At 46.6% G+C, this 12,011-nt stretch overlaps 1 non-coding gene across 1 annotated transcript; it reads left to right on the top strand.

Moving 5' to 3' along the window:
• Positions 1 to 11,732: 11,732 nt before the first annotated feature.
• On the top strand, positions 11,733 to 11,806 carry Trnap-cgg. Its single transcript has one exon. It is a non-coding gene; the product is annotated as a tRNA-Pro (tRNA).
• The last annotated feature ends 205 nt before the right edge of the window (positions 11,807 to 12,011 follow it).

A 12,011-nucleotide genomic window follows, 5' to 3' on the forward strand; every position in this document is an offset into this window, starting at 1 on the left:
GCTTATTTCTATCTTGGAAAACCGTTTTCTTTCCCTAATGCACGGCAGGAAGCAAGATGACAAATTGATTAACTTCCCTGTTTGTGTATTTATTTATTTTACATTAAATTTTTTTCTCGCGATTTTATAATCTCGTTAATATTTAATTCGCTCAGGAAGGTGTTTTTTTTCTGCTTGTAATTATAAACAGAGATTATTCGATTTTTATATTCGAGTAATTCAGGCAACAGTATTAAATTTATCGCGTATGAATAATATTACGAGCGACCGAGGTCTTTACTTGATTAAAGCTTTGATACTCTCTTCGGGAATCTGTTGAAGTTACGGCTTCAATATAAACGTCTAGAAAGTGCAGTTCTGTGTCGCGCCGTCAAGTAACTATTAATTGACGAGTATACGTGCTGTGAATTTTCGACGGAGTTTTAACGTGACACAAATCCGATATCGGAGCTATCGGGCGCAGACAAAGCCTGAGTGACGCAATATATCTTGCTCCGATGATATTACTGATCTTCAAACATTTATACAAATAAATTTCTGCGACTTATCTAATATAGTCATCCCTCTCTCGTTTATCTCGGGGTCTTGAATTAATTCGTGTTTTCTTCTATACATTTTTCACTTATCGGATCATCCGGAGGTGAAAAAGAAAGAAAGCTATCTTTTCACGCTGCTTTTATTTTCTCCACCCAACTATCTTCTCGTCGGCATCTTCCGTATGACATCCGGTCTTCCCATTCGCGAGGAACAATTTCAGTCGTCGTGATCAAAATCCCCTGACCTGCTACGACAGACCGACTCGTCCCTTATCCCCGGTACTGTCTCACCGAATCAGCGACAAAGCCGTTACCTACGGTTGTAGCAGCAGCAGCAGCAGCAGCGTGCCATCGGATATCGGTCGGCGAACAAACGACGGAGGCCTCGCGAGACCGCAAGGCTGCAGGTATCTCAATATATATCCGTTGCGTATGGCCCGGGTATATATACGGGTATACGTTTGTCCGCTCGCTTCGCTCTCCCAGACTTTCCTAACAAAGCCCCGGAACTCCTTCCGTCCCGGCTAGGTGGCCAAAGCCGGTATATTTGAGATTTCCGGTTTCGTCGTACCGCTCACTTCCACGGTTCAACCCTCCGCGCTCCGCCCGCGCCCGTGCAACCCAAGCCCGTCCTGTTCTCCGTTGGCGCGGTTAGTTGCGGACACGTCACCGCTCCGGGCATGAATCCTGGTGGAACGAGATGAGACGGAACGGAGAAAGGGGGAAGAGTATGGAGAGAATGGACGGACCGGAGACCGGGGGAGGCCACAGACACGGAACTTCGTGTCGATTTCGAGAACCGAGACGGACCGTTCTCGCCGATCGCCTCGCCCGCGGGCGATATTAAGCGGGAACTTTGGCCGAATTTATGTCGGCGCGCGTGCTCGATGGCTCTCATTACATCGTATCGGCCGCCGAGCACGGATGTCGGAAACACCGGCAAACCGTCCCGATTACATCGCAGCGCCGGATATATGGATCGCAACGGACCTGTCCGCGAACGCGCTTCGGCGGATTTCGCGGCTGAACAGCTATCCTATCGTTGACGGCGGCGGAGGGAGAAAGAGAGCAGACGGGGTCTGAACATCGGCATCGGCTACAAATGATTTGGAAATTACGACCTTCGGTGAGAGGCGTAGGGGCACGATTCCCATCCCCCATCCCCCGGAATTCTCCCCGCGGTCGTTACGCCGGGATTTTCGATCCCGATTACATCGTTTCGGCGTTTCCCAACCCGGAGGAGCGAGGGAGCGAGCGAGCGAGCGAGCTCCGGAGCAGAACTTTGTTCCCCCGCTACGTTACGACCGGTGATGAATCAAAAATGAACAGACGACGTAAGTCCCGACGCCCGCGGGCGATATCGACCGAAAACTTCACGGCGGCGAATTTACGCTCGCATACTTGATGGCGCCTTTATATCATCAGCGGCATTGCCGCCGCCGCCGCTCACACGGCGACAAAGTTACGCGTCGCTGTGCCGCGACCGGCTCTATACCGTTAATGATGCGCAATCACGTTCTGGACACGCGTTCGGCTAAAGCGTTCACGTGTGTAACGTTACACGATGTGCGCGTAATTAGAATGATTTGCGACGCGCGGGAGTATATGCTTTGCAACTGATGTGTGTAACATTGATTTTACCGTCGAGAGTGCCAGTGTGTGAACGTTCTACCGATCTCGTCCCCCCCTCCGGTAATTTAACCGGTCGCGTATTTATCGCGGAAAATGAAGTACGATTGTGGAGTTTGAAACTCGTTTCGACGTATAAGTATCTTCGTTCGTACATACGTCCCTCGATTCTCCGGGAATTTGTCGCGGGTGAATGTAGAACGGATTTCGAACGCGAGGGCGCGACGGGGTAGAAATGGAAATCTGCGGGGTGCCGGTACAGTAGTACCCGCCTCTCTCCCGACGAATTGCTACCCCATAGCGCGGAATTAAGCGCGAACTTCGCCGATGAATTTACGTCCGCGCGGGGTTTGATGGCGTCATTACGTCACGGCGCGACAGTGGAGGAACGAGGTCGTAGAAACAACCTTGACAAATTACATATCCCTATATTACATAGCCGGCGGCGCAATAGTGTTACACGTACGATAGATGGAATCGTAACAGTCGGATCACGTCGCTTCGTAAAATATTTTGAGTCGTTCTTTTCGCCGAGCGACGTTGCAATAATTCGATTAGACGCGATTGCGCGGTCGCGAAATTATTTCGAGTTTCATTGGCGCGCAGAGATTTACTGACTTGATTATTCAGCGGAATGGAATTAGGATTTAGGATCCTTCCGATTGGAAACATATATCGAATAATCTTTGATTGTAACATATTGTACTTTACATTGTCGTCGAAAAAGTATGCAGAATCAAGTGACGAGTTAATTAAAATTATTACGTGTAGAATGTTACTAAATGTTAGATCAACAATATTTGGACAGTGAAAATATTTCTGACTAGTAAATTTAGCAATAGTGTGTCCTTATCACGTGTTCGCTAAGATAACACAACACATTGCAGCACAATACGGCGTACCGTGCACACAATATTCCAGTTCTCTCTCTCTCTCTCTCTCTCTTTCTCTCTCTCTCCCTCTCTCGCAAATGCGCTTTTCTCCATAAGAACAGAGTTGTAGTAGAGAATAAAAGTCGCGCCGTGTTGTCCTCCGCTGTGCCGCTTTCAAGTGTTTTACTCGTTAAACTTGTTATCTCGCGCAGTTGCCCCAAGAATTTTTGACCGCGCAATAACCTCGTTGCGCCAACATTCAGCGGAAATATGAAAGTATGTACACGCCAAATATTGCATATTGCAGCGCGCATGATTTTCGAAAATGGTAAAAAGTGCAGATATTATACTCTAATTTACAATAACGTTATATGTGCGCTAGAAAGCATCGCGTACGTTGCAAACGTGTATTTTGTTTTTTTAATTTTAAAAGGCAGACGTACAAAATATTACGTAATATAAAAAATTGCAAGGTAAACCCCGGTGGAGGACACATCTGCACTTTGATAATTAAAAAAGATTTTATAAAATATCGCGATCGCTATCGGAGAGGATCATGGCTAATTCTCTTTAACGTGCTAGAAAATTGAAGCCTGCGTTTCGGCCCCGGAGCTTTGAACTAGTTTCCCCTAGTTAAAACTTTGTAATCCCGCATCGCGTAATGGAGTATATGTTTAGCCGCGTGGACGTACATGCATTAGGCGATACATGATTTCGCATTACGTATTCCGTACGCCCCGGCATATACGCGAGTAATATTTATGCGTAAACCGTGCAGAAAACCCAAAGCGGTCAACTTCACCGGTAATACTCCCGATTGCGCGCGAGCAAGCCGGTTTTAATTTTAATCATCCGCAGTAATCCGCGCGTATTCGGCGATCTTTGCGTCGGCATTTTCTTTTCGGCTAATTACCCGTCGAATGAAAACGGAAACCGGAGCGGGGAAAGAGGAGGGGGGAACGCCATGATTAAACACGCACGTATATCGCGTCTCTAATAGTATAAACTGCTTTCGCGCAGCCGAGATTAAGCGGGGCAGCGTGTGCGCCTACCTAGTTGATGGCATCATTATATCATGGTACAACAACGACTAGATCATAGGAGCAATCTCGACGTGGCGCGGGCTCTATTACGCCGTCGTGTACGCATTTTCGGCGTAAAACGGAATTTAATAGCCGTATTATCTCCGCACGAAAGCCCGGACATTACATGCCATTTCGATAAGTCGCGCGTACAATAATCGCGACCTATTTTTTTGCCCGCGACGTGCACGTGTGTGAATCAATGAGCAAAAAAAAAATATTTTTCTCCTAACAAGCGACATGTTCGCCGCCGCGTTATATACCTATACCCGGCGGGCGTGATCGTGACGAAAAACCAGGCCGACGAAAGCCCGGTAAAAAAAACAAATGATGGGAGAGCGAGGAAGGGAAAAAGAGGGAAAAAAAAGAAAGATCGCTGAAAATTTCACTCTGATTGCGCCGACCATAATAGTGTTATTACTTTCAAAGTACATTTCTTCACAAACAGAGAATTGCATTCATTATCAAGTTTATTTTGTACAGCACTTTTTTTAATGCGGCCGCGGCGCGACCAAAGTTTGGCGTAACTTCCCAGGGAATCCTCCAAGTTTTAACAATCGTATTACGTATTGCCTCCGCAATGATGATTATCAAGGAGATTGACCTGCCCACCGCGCGGAAAGTCAATTCTACCGAAATATTGCGGCGGCGACGTAACGAAACGATGGCGCGCCGAGTGCGCGAGTCGCGAGAAATAACCGGGAGAGAAGCTGCGTTTTCGGTAATTTACAGAGAAAATGATTAGAAGTTTTTCTTTTCTTTTTTTCTGCCTCGGGAATAAGCGGGCATTGTCGCGAGAAAGAGTTTCTCGTTTTCTTTTTATCCCTGTCGATCGGAGTGGCGAATTTCCACCCCGGTCCGGATAGCACCCTGCACCGCGGATACTTTCACTTGTAAACGAGGCCAAATGAAACGCGGAAATGGCTGCCGGGCCGATTCGGCGGGGCTTTCAATTGCTACCTTGCAGATGAAATTAAGCTGAAACTTCCGGGCAAATGCATGTTCGTACGCATATGACATCGCGCCGTATAAACCAGCGTGAGCGCGAGCGCGCGCCAATAGCATTGCGGGAGAAACCCCGCGTTTCGACGTGAATTATTTTTGACCCCCACTATTTGGGGGATTTGCGTTAAAAGCGTCCGATCTGCACGTTTAATCTTTAACCGCGCTACGGCCGCTAGACGATCAATTTCGACGATTTAATCGTCCTTCACCGTATGACGTGCGGCAACATCGATCGACGTTGCGGCACGTAGCGCCTCCGGTTGTTATAAATAAGCATTCGCTTCGCGGTTCAATAAGCGATACGATTAAATGACGAGGTAACGAAGTTTTCCAACGCGCAACGCCAAGAATACACGTTAACGCCGTGTACTACTAAAAACGTGCATCTCTCGCGTATATTTATTTTATATTTATATGCTTTTTGATCCCGGCGTTTAGCATCGCATATTTAATACACGACAAAAAGCTGGCAGAAAACCCGCTCTTACAAAGCGACGTTTGCCGTTTTCAAATTAACGATTAATAACACGGGCGTTCGCGTAAAGCCGTCGGCAACGGCGACGAGTGACGCTAAAGTTTCTTTACGCTTCGTTGGATCGCCGCCGCTGCCGCTGCCGCTTTCGACGCGCGTTATACCTGTCCCTTGATTTTCAACATTGCGTTTCAGAGGCACTATCCCACTTCGTCGTCGGTGTGCGGAGGAGTACGCCTTGTTAAGCGACGCTAAACAGCGCGCGAATATGGGAAGCCTATGGCAACGGATAGAAGAGCGTAGAGGTACCTTGATGTGAAGAACGCGCTTCTCTCCGCTTCGCTCCGCGCTTCCGTAAACGGCTTCCACGTGCTGGGCGATATTAAGCGCCCCGGCTTTCGTCTCCCCGCAATTTATGCCCGGCGTGCTCGACATCGCTCCGGTTAACAACGAAGATGAGATCGCGCGCACCTCCCCTTTCTCCGCCCCCCCCCCGCTGCGAGAGCCCCCGACAAATTGAAACATCAAATTCGCAAAATCTTTATTATTCCGCAACCCGTCGTCGCCCCGGCGGCGGCGACGGCGACGAATAGCGCGCACGTGTACCATGCCCGCGCGCTCGGGAACGCAATTCCCGCTCCGCTATGCAGGGGATACTCCGAGCTATTGTGTAGAAAAATATTAATCCTTTCAGTACCTCGAGTCTTTATTTATCGAGGGAGAAAAAATTTCGAAATGTTCTTGCGATTTAATCGAAAAATATAATTTTTTAGCGTCGCTCTTCCCATCATGCCTCTCGCGCGTCGGCATTGTACGTCCCGCATGGGACATTCCGTCATGCACAGCACAGTTAATGTATTTACGGGAGGCAGGAGGGATGATACAAACAATTACACAACAGAATTGTGGAAAACAAGTTTCATAGAAACAAGATAGGAAAATTATTTTTGGCCACACAAAGGGACTTTCTATATATTTTATATATAGAAAGGCTTTTGTGTGTATATGAGCCGCTACAATCGCTCTGCGATTTTTTTTTTCAGCCGATAGTTATCAAATTTTCATAATTGAATATCGCTGGGGGAAAAAATAACTCTTTTACCGTTCGTCGGCTCAAATACGGTTTTTGCAGGCTTTTCAAAATCGAGAGCGACCAACTTTAATGCCCGGCACGTTGCTCCTGCTTCAATTTACGCTATACCATTTTGCAATTTGTTGCGAGGAGGTAATTGAATCTTCTCGTCTCTCTCTCTCTTTCGCCACCCGGCAGGGCGGGTGGATAAACACTCTGACGTAAACTCGCGATGCCGGGGAGTACATCGATTCCATCGAGGAGGGGTTATTTTCGCGTTTAAGTGCGACCTATTTTTGAAGGGTTTTGCTACTCGAATGCTGCTCGCAACCGGTGAAGGGTGGTCAGCCCTTTTCTGGTTTTCCTCGAGTGGAAGGTCACGATGGTTCCCGATAGTTCAACAAGTGCTCTTGAACCATTACCAAGTAGCAATTTTTCCTACGTTACCCGGCATTTGCGCTATTTTTGCAATTTCCCCCGCCCCCCCCCCCCCCCTCGGTGCTTTGACAAATATTTCTGCGTCCGCATTTCGGCGACCGCGATGTTCTCTTTTATGCGCGATGATTTCAACATTTGGATTGCGGTGCGGAATTTGATTTCATTTATTGTACGTTAAAACAGAGAAATAATCGCATTTTATCCCAGCACAACCGCTATATTTCTGGCATTTTGATAACCGTTCTCGTCTAACTATCAAAGGGCGCGGGCTATTCCTCTCTGTCCTTCCGACAGTGTCAGGAAATTTTCCGCAGCGCCACGGCAGCCGGTACACCTCACCCATAGCGCGCGCCGCTTTTCCTTTCAATTTCCGGTTTAAAATGTATTTATAAGCGGCGCGCGCGCGCGCCGCTATATTTCCCGGACTCACAAAGCGGCTTTTCTGCACGACGCAACGAGGAGAGTAGCGGCTGTTAATTAAAGCCGAAGAAATATAAAATCAGTAAATTCGCATTTCCAGTTGTACGCAAATTTACGTAAGCGGCAATTATGCCGGGGGGAGGGAAGGGGAAGGGGACAACGATAAATAGCGTCGATATTGCTCCGCCGGAAACTTAACGGGAAACATTCTTCGCGGAATTTATTCTTCGCGCCCCGGGCGTCGTGGAAGTCGCGCGCGGACGTTCGTGAGCTCTCTCAAGAAGCGATTTTCCTTTCAATTTACAACCTTGCCCGACGGTAATCTGCGCCATTCGCGTTTTAAAGGCGCTGCGCACTGGTGGAATGGAACGGTCTGACCAAAGCCGGACGTAACTACTGGCTGACATAACTAACGTTAGTGACACATAACCGGGATAACTGGCAAGCTTCCACAAATTACGTTGGAAAGAAATACAAGGAAATTGCCGGTGGATTCTCTAGAGTTTATAATATCGTAGTACAAATATATTTACTTTATATTACAATATATATGTTATGAAATGTTCTATAAAGCAGCCAATATTCTATAAATGTATTATATTTATAATATTACATATTATATTTATGTATTAGTTTCCAGTACTAGTAGCGTTCAGTCTGGTAGATTCGTTTGATTTACGAAATTAGATGCATTCCCTTCAACATCCAACGCCTTTTGATAAAGTATCTCGTAATATCTCTCAATATCCCGTCATTCCTGCCTTACCGCGTATTCCCAACGCGTCAATATCAAGGAGTAGGGCACGAGCTGCGCGCGAGATCGAAAATACTAATTCACCCCACGTCGACGATTGATCGATCACCGCGCTTGTCGCGGTCCGTCCGTCACAGCATCCAAACGCACGTTAAAATAAGGCGAAGGGTGCACCTCGTCGCTATCAAGATTTAATACTATTTCCCCGGGATCCACCTACCTAGGCGGCAGCCCGCGCGCGATATCTTCCGAGCCGATCCGGAAAAAGGAGTAAATACGGAGTAAATACAACAAAGGGGTGGGCAGGTTTAGACGGTGGTTCCCATAAACCGCTTTCCCGCGGGCGATATTAACGGCGGCGGCGAGTCCGCGCGTGTACTCGAGAATTTATGGTACTAAAGCTGTGCGCTCCGCTTGCGCGCGCTTGCTCGCTCGCTCTTGCAGCTCCCGAGCCTCTATACCAAAACCCGTTAATACCAAAGACAAACTCTCGGTGGCTGTGCTTGCGTCCGGGGGTGCTTAGGAGGGGGCCGCGCGAGTGCTTTCTGCCGGAGTTCTTCGTCCCGGGGTCAACTTGGGTCATATTTGCACAGCGCATCCCAGGGTCGTCGTAGGAGTCTTGGAAAGCGTGCTCGCTCGCGCGCGCGCGCGCCGCTGGATAAGGACCTAGGACTAAGGGAGAGGGGAAGGAGTGGGTTGGGTGGCTGAGGAGGCGGATTGAAATTTATCGAAGCGGCCAGTCGTTAAGGCGAAACTCCGTTAACGACTGAAGAGCCTCTGAAGTTCCTGAATGCGGGCGGCGGCGGCGTGCCTCCGGCTATGAGGACGCCGGCGGACGAGCATTCATTATGATCGATTAAAGTTGCCCCCAAGTTCGGCTGGTATTTTTTCTCGCCGCGCGACTACGGTGTCTTTACCTAACCGCGTCGCGATTAACAGATGCGCGATACCAGCACAATACGAATTTCCCTTCAACAAGTTATCAAAAATTTAGCCTCAAGTGTCCGGGGGATAAATATCCTTTTCTCTATTATTCTTTGCATTACCTGGCAGCACGCTTTTATGCAATTGCGCGATGGAGGGGTGCTAGTTGTCCCGGTGCGCTATAAATCAAGTTGAGCGCTCGACTTCGATCCTCCGTGTCGCAGCTCTTACTCATTCCCCCTTATTCGCGTATAGCCGCGAAAGGTAAAACTGTTACGAGTTCGAAGTTTCCCAGCGGCGGCGGGCGGTTCCCAATTGTGCCGCGGGGAAACTCCGAATATACGAACTTATATCGCCCGGCGTCGAAGTGAGATTTAAAGTGATATATAGCAGATGTACTTCCATCGTGTTCTCTTAATGCCGCAACCAGTTTAGCTTGAATTTTTGTTCAGCCGCGTTTCAATCTTACGACGGATGCGTTAAATTAAATAAAGAATAATTTACGATTGTCGTACGAGGTTATTTAATTGTCTATCGACGAGTGAGAAAAAAAATGTATATTTGTACTTTTTCCAACCGTCCGTACGTTCCACAACTATTGTGAGTTGATTTTTGATTGATATTAATGAAGAAATATTCTCGTTATCCGCTCGCATTATTCAGCGAACTATACCGCTGCGCTAATCCGTCAGCATTATGCGGCGTATAAAAGGGATTTATTCAGATTCCAGCGGCTGTGAAAGTTGGCTAAAACCATTGAGGCACTTGAACGCTCGCGAGCGGCTAATTAAAAGCAGAAGTAAAAACAATGCTGCAGGTTAGCGGGCGGTTGAAAAGGGGCCGCAGCCGCGCCACCGCGCCGGGGGCTAATGCGAACGAGATGCATTCCGCTGATGAGCTCTCACAATGGGCCGGGATTATCGTCGGCCGGATGATTTTACATGAATGCGATTGACAAATCTGTTAAAAAGCTTATACGTCCTGTCCCCGCGGACAGGAACGAAAATATGATCGGCCGCATAAACTCAATTGTCTCCGGGGGTGCATCGAGGAGAATAATTGGTTGTTTCATCAATGCGTCCGCGGAGTAACCCGTTTACGAATCCCGTCGATAAAAGCACGCGCGGCCGCCGTGTGCTACCTGTCAGTTTACGGACGTTTTATATGGAACACGGCCGCGATGGATGAATTCCCAAAATTTACATCGCTACACCGACACCGCTCGTTAATCGCGCGGATTCGAAATCCCCCGACGGAGTCTCGATTGTCTTAATTTCATTTATTATTATTGCGGCGTCGTAATCGCCTACAATTCCCGCCGCTCATATTTGCAATTATTTCCCGAAACGTCGTGACACGAGCGTCGTTTCACAGACACCATATGCGTTAGAATATTAAATCGTACATGTGTATAGAGTGTACTATTATTACGGGTCTTAACAGAACCCACTGCTGCTTTCGATTTTCGCCTCGCGCAAGGGGCCGAGCTTTAAGGAACAGTATAAATCCACTCTCGGCGGAGCGGGAATTGCTGTCCACACTCGCTAGACAAGAAGAATCGTTCCTCTTATCAATTATTGATTTCCAGTGCTCTGGACTTCCGAGTGCTTTGAGCTATTCTTTTAGTAGCTAAACCGTACAAGATGTCCGATATCCGATATAAATCGCGTGTTCGAGCTCACCAAACGTGTGCCATTCCTTTAGCACGAAAGCCCCGTCGCCCCAACTGTTCGTGACCTCTTGCAAATAGCGAGACTATTTGATTGTATACGCGAGTAATCAATGAACTTTTGTTATAAATATAAAGAGGCACAAAGATTAAAAATCAATAAATTAATTGAAGGGCTTAGAGCCACAGCTAGGTGTTGGCGTCGATATTCACGTGTATTAAATTTAATAGAGTTACAAATAGAGTTTAATAGAATTTCAGTCTGTATTCAGACCATCCTCGGTGTAGATTTGAACAAATAAATAAAATGTATACATTAAATTACGTATACATTGGACAATGAATAATGCGTTTTGCGTACCATTGTAAGTTAATTGCCGTTTATTTTTTATTCAGTTGTTCAAACTTACACTGAGGATGGTCTGAATGCAGACTCAAACGTTTGTAACTCTATTGAATACACGTGAATATCGACACTAACACCCAGTTGCGTCTCTAAGCCCTTTAATTTATTTTTTAATCAATTAGAATCAAAAGCCATGCGATCCAAGCTTAGATCTTTGACAGCCTTATATTAGTTACTGTATACATATATGTCTATATATATATACATATAATTTTTTCAACAAACTGCGCGCCGATTATTTGTCGGACTTAAAACACAGTAATTGTTTATAGAATTAAAAACCCTTCCCTCCCCGGAATTAAATCGACTCGATTTAATTATCTAAAAACTGTAAAGAAAATTCTAATTGATTGTATATCGTTACGATCCTATTTCTCTTATTATTATTCACGTCGCCTGAGAAAGACGTTTCAAACTATTATTAACCGGCTATTGCGATAAATATTACCACATGCCTCGGTGGTCGAATTGGTACGACGCCCTACACGGAATGAGGGAGGTTCCAGGTTCGAACCCTGGCTGAGGTAATATTTTTCGCAATAAATTTTCTTTACAGTTTTTAGATAATTAAATCGAGTCGATTTAATTCCGGGGAGGGAAGGGTTTTTAATTCTATAAACAATTACTGTGTTTTAAGTCCGACAAATTACTCGGCGCGCAGTTTGTTGGAAAAATTATATGTATATATATAGACATATATGTATACAGTAACTAATATAAGGCTGTCAAAGA

The sequence above is a fragment of the Temnothorax curvispinosus genome, unplaced genomic scaffold, assembly GCF_003070985.1.
Source record: "Temnothorax curvispinosus isolate PA1 unplaced genomic scaffold, ASM307098v1 QBEX01015530.1, whole genome shotgun sequence".
NCBI classification, from domain to species: Eukaryota; Metazoa; Arthropoda; class Insecta; order Hymenoptera; family Formicidae; genus Temnothorax; species Temnothorax curvispinosus.